This window comes from Delphinapterus leucas, chromosome 15 (genome assembly GCF_059928025.1).
Source record: "Delphinapterus leucas isolate spDelLeu-1000000601 "Yukka" chromosome 15, BTC_Dleu_Yukka2, whole genome shotgun sequence".
In the NCBI taxonomy this organism is placed as follows: Eukaryota; Metazoa; Chordata; class Mammalia; order Artiodactyla; family Monodontidae; genus Delphinapterus; species Delphinapterus leucas.
Genome location: NC_143143.1, coordinates 37,713,280 through 37,718,517, shown reverse-complemented (window position 1 = coordinate 37,718,517; position 5,238 = coordinate 37,713,280). Strand labels below are relative to the sequence as shown.

Here is a 5,238-nt window from a genome sequence, read left to right as displayed (position 1 = left end):
TATCAAAGGCAGAAAATTAAGGGGATTCTGAGCTCGTGGTGCAGGGAATGGACGTGGTGACACAACTTTGAAGTGGTAGAAAAATTATTTGTCACTATTGTAAGCTTAATGGTGACATCTGGTATCACTACGTGTTTTCTGGCTTTTTCAGTTGAATTTTGGTTCTTCAAACCCTCTCCGGGATTGGAGGTGGCAGTGGGCTCAGGTTTCAATGGTGTGGAAGCCCTGGCTGCTGTCTTACATTACTCGGCTTGAGGTGTCAACCTGACCTCTGGGTCATTCCTTATGCTCTGGGATAACTGGGGTCCATTTCTTCCCAGGAGAAAATAAAATATAAAATATACTGGATGATAATGTCCTTTGATCAAAGATCCTTAACAAGGGAACACCCAGGAGATCATTGAAAGGCTGAGATCACCCCTCCCCCTGTTTCCAAACATTGACCAAAGGTCACAGCCTGTGTACTGGAGGGCATGCTGGACGACCCTGCGAGCCTCACGTGAGCATCGGGACCCTGCACGCCCAAGCCTCCTACATACAGGGCTACAGAAAGGCGAGTGGAAACAGGAGAAAGACTATTCAAATGCACTTCCCCAGAGAAGATAGATAGATGGCCAACAAGCACCTGAAAAGATACTTGGCAAAATGCAAATCAGAACCACCACGAGATACCATTTGCCCCCTCTCTGGTGGTTATAATAAAAATGCAAAATGACAAGCGCTGGCGTAGATGTGGAGAAATTGGAACCCTCGTGCATGGCTGGTGGGGATGTAAAACAGTGTAGCCGCTGTGGGAAACAGTCTGGAGGTTCCTCAGAAGGTTAAGCACAGAGTTACCAGGTGACCCAGCAACTCCACTCCTGGGTGCACACCCAAGAGAATTGAAAAGAGGCACCTGAGCACATACCTGCCTGCCCACGGTCATTCCTGCACAGTCACTGCAGCCGTAAGGTGGAAAGAGCCCGTGTCCATTGACGAATGATGGATAAACAGAACGTGGTCATCCGTACAAGGGGGCATCATCCTGCTGTAAAAAGGAATGAAGTGCTGACACACTACAATGTGGATGAACCTTGAAACCATTATTCTAAGTGAAAGAGCCCAGACAGAAAGGGCCACATACATGACATGAGTTCACTTGTGTGTGAAACATCCAGAACAGGTAAATCGAGAGACAGAAAACAGATCAGCGGGTGCCAGGGGCTGGGGGAGGGGGTGGGGAGTGACTGCTAATGGGTGTGGGGTTTCATTTTGAGTGATGGAAAAGTCCGGAACTAGACAGGTGTGATGGTTGCACGAGGGAGACCAGCGAGACTCCTTCCCCGTCCGTCCGAGTGAGGACAGGGGATGGTGTCAAGGGTGCAAGTGTGTGGTGCTGAGAGGCCGCCTCTCTCCATCTGGCCCTTCCCACAGGGTTTCACGAGCTGAGAGCTGTAAGCTGGGGTCTTGGAGGAGCCACCCCCTCCTCCCCGGCAGGAGGAGGATGTTTCCTGTGGTGGCGAGGGGCACGGAGGTCCGGGAGCCATGGTACAGCCCCATGGCTTCCCACGTGGTCTGTTCTCTTGACAGGTTTGGCTGCGGTGAGTTTTGTGTGGCTGTTAGATATCTTCCCAGCAGAATCCCCAGAGAATTCTAAATTTCAGTTGCACTCTCTAAATTTTCATTAAGAGCTTTCACCCAGAGAAAATGATGGATTAGATTTTACCGTTGGAAAGAAGCCAGATAAAATTAGATGACTTTTAGTCCCCATGGCCCGCGCCTCACTCCCTGCTTTTTTCTGAAGTCTTTGCTCTTCTCTCTTGGTTCCCAGCAAACAGGTGCCTGCGGATGTTTATTCGTTGAAAATACTGATGTGTGCAGCTCCCTTCGAGCCTCTCTGCTTTTGTTTCACGAGTGACTTTGCTTTTGCTCCAATCTCTTCAAGTCGAAGACAGCTTTGGGCCTTGGGCTCCATGTTGGCCAGTGTGTGGTTTCTTTCTTCTCTTCAGTAAAGCTTGTTAGTTGTTAGAACTTTATAGCCGTAAGCTGATAGAATATTTTGCTGCACAAAAGAAATTAATCTGATTCCTTGTCTATATCTTCTTTTCTCTTCCAAACTCTGCTTCTTGGCAAAGTTAACCCACTGTCCCATCCAAGTACAATTAGGAATTTGCCTCCCAACCAGCCACTTTTAGCAAAGCTGTGTTCTGATAGGCGACTGTCTTCTGTTACCGTGTATGGATGGTGAATTGTGAAAACAACTATTATTTCTTCCCGCATCAATACAAGGAAGAAAGATTATTCTGCACAAAAACTAAGACTTAGATTGGTCTGGAGGAGCTGATGAAACACATTGGGGAAGCCCCCTAAGGCGGTTGTGGGTTACAGGGGGCGCGGACATCGGCGTTATTCATGCGAGTGTCGGTTTAAATTCCACATGGTGTTGGCTTCAGCACCACATGCACTAAAACTGGAACGATACAGAGATTAGCACGGCCCCTGTGCAAGGATGACACGCAAGTGTGTGAAGCAGTCCATATCTTTTCATGATCATTAAGTCAGTTTTCCCAGAAGAGTGATTTTCAGATGGGTACCCGGCCCCCACCTCTAGGAGGCTCTGTCAGGATTTTGAGACAATATGGCCTGAAAGAAAAATCACATTAAATTTTATGTTATGGTTTGCATTTGGAAAATTTTCTAAAAATAAAACTCATTTTTATTTTACAGTACTAACGTGGATCAGAAAGTATGACAAAGTCTTCCTGGCTGATAAGGCTGCGTGGAATATACATTCTAAGAGAGTGATCTTCAGGGTAGGGAGAGACAAGTACAGGTGGGAATTTTGTGATGAGCACAAGACTGCTTCTAAAGCTGCCAGATTCTCCTTTTCACCTGTGTTCCTGCAGTTCTGTTACTTGCCACTAGATGTGTGTGAGTGCTGTTAAGGCCTGCAGTCGTTAGTATGATAGATCTATTCCTGGCAATCCGTAGATACGCATAAATTCCACGTGGAATTCAGCAGAGATCTTGAGCAGGTTTCAGATGCCTCGCCCCCGTGTGTCCCGGCATCTTAAATTAATCGTGTGGGAAAGCTCTCCACTTGCAACAAGGGAGATTTTTATGCTGTATTCAGACGTGGGCGGATCCCAGTATGTGTTACCTGGCGCCTGGGAGGAACCTGTGGTCCGGGACGTGGTCAGAAGGACCTGGTCATAAACGACAGGCTTTCCAGCTGAAAACCTCCCGATTATCCTTCTGTGGTGCCAGTTTTGGCAGACTAACAGCACCCACCAAAAAGCATCCTTTCCGTCCTCCTGCCCCCAAATTTTAATGTCGTCCCAAAGGTGCTCTCATGGCAGCTGAAAGGAAAGTTTAATGGACAGTTTTATTGGTTTCTCAAGGCTGTTTCAAGATGATGCCGAAATCCCTTGGAATGTTTCTGGGACCGCGGATTCAGGGAACAACAAATCACCACCAACTGGGGGCCCGAGACAACACTGGTTCTCTTGCAGTCTGGAGCCTGAATCAGAGATTCAGGTGTCTCAAGGCTGTGCTGCCTGTGGAGGCTCTCGGGGGCTGGAAGGGGGAGGGTCCTTCCGGGCTTGTCCAGCCTCTGGGGCACCAGGTGTCCCTGGGCTGTGGCCGCGTCACTCCAGCCTCTACCTCCATCTTTGCGTGGTTTCTCCTCTGTCAGGACTCCAGTCGTTGGATTGAGGGCCGCCCTGATCCAGGATGATCTCATCTTAAAGATCCTTCACTTTATTACGTCTGCAAGGACCCCGTTTCCAAATAATGTCATAACCTGATATTCAGGTTGTATTCATCATGTTTTACCATTTTCTGTACCTTGTGATGTCTTGACATCTTAAGAAACCTTTTGCTTCCAGACCCCACACCACCTCTTTATCCACCTCTCACACACGGTGCCAACATTCCCCCTTGCCCTTAATCACCCAGGAAGAGGGACCAGACAGCTGGGGACAACCCCAGCACCCCCGGAACTGGTAAAGGCTCTCCTAGACCTCCCCCTGACTCCTGCTTCCACTCGGGTGCTTCCCCATGGCCCTGCATGTGTGGCCTCATCTCTAGGACCCCTGAGTCTAATAAACTTTGTCTTCCCGAGCTATTCTTCTGTGCCCACACGTGTCCGACCGTCTCGTAAGAGAACACAGAACAGTCTGGGCACAGATCAGGGTGGATGTGGATATTTGGGGACACTCGTCAGCCCCCACGTGGACTGCACACACGTGTATATTGGCGTTAGGCCAGCAGGTCTGGCCACTGTCCCCCTCCCGTGATGCACACCGGGACAGGGTGGCCAGTCACCTGCTGGGATGACCCCATCCCAAGGCTGAGGCCCCGGGAACCTCCATCCGGGCTCCGAGGTGCTGCTGACTCTGTGCATTTCAGATAAGCAGGAAGTTCCTGAAAGGAAAACCACAAGCTTTATTTTTATTTAATTCCAGCCATTCTGTGGTTTTTGGAGATGGTCTTTAAAGATTTGTTTTTGATTTTTATCTCAAAGAGAATGCAGAAAAGCCCATGGGTCAGGCTCCAGAGAAAATACACACAGAGAAGAGAAGCAGCGAGCTTGCCCCAGGCAGCTGTGGGGAGCAGGCAGGATGGGCCTGGGGGGCACACTCTGGAGGAGGAGCTGCGGCTCCACCAGCTGGCGCTGCTGCCTGGAGCCCCAGCCTGGGCCACGCGGGGTGAGTCCCCACAGGCAGAGGGGCCGAGCGGGCTGTTGGGTTTAGGGGAGGTCTGCTTTCATTGTCACCGGCCCGGAAAGCACACCAGGTTCCTTGTCCCCCCCCCCGCCCCCGCCCTGGCCATAGTGAGGGTGACAGTGCCTCAGGGGTCCCATTCGATGCCGCAGGGGACCAGAAGATGGAGAAATGGCTTCCTAGAAAACACTGTGAGGGGTGCCCATTTGGGGTAGGTCAGATGGCTGGGAAGAAAGGAAGGGCCTTCTCTCTGAGAGCTGACCCTGGCCCTGGCCCAGAGCTGACACTGGTCCTGACCCAGAGCTGACCCTGGCCCTGGCCCAGAGCTGTGGCTCTGCCTGCACCCCTGGGAGGGAAGAACTTGCTCCGAAGGCAGACCTCCCGCGCCCGCCCTCTGAGAGCAGAGGTCTTGCCTGGAGCAAAAAGTCCTTGAGGTCTTCCCTCTGGGTCCTGCCCCCTGGATTCTGGGAGGTCTCTGTGCTGAGGGAGGGTCACCAAGTTCTTAGGGAAAAGCCAAAGCAAATTCAACATAAAA

At 50.7% G+C, this 5,238-nt stretch overlaps 1 non-coding gene across 1 annotated transcript; it reads left to right on the top strand.

The window, feature by feature from the left end:
• The first annotated feature begins 2,419 nt into the window (after positions 1–2,419).
• On the top strand, positions 2,420–2,523 carry LOC115803793 (U6 spliceosomal RNA). Its single transcript, XR_004024587.1, has one exon. It is a non-coding gene; the product is annotated as a U6 spliceosomal RNA (small nuclear RNA).
• Positions 2,524–5,238: the final 2,715 nt, after the last annotated feature.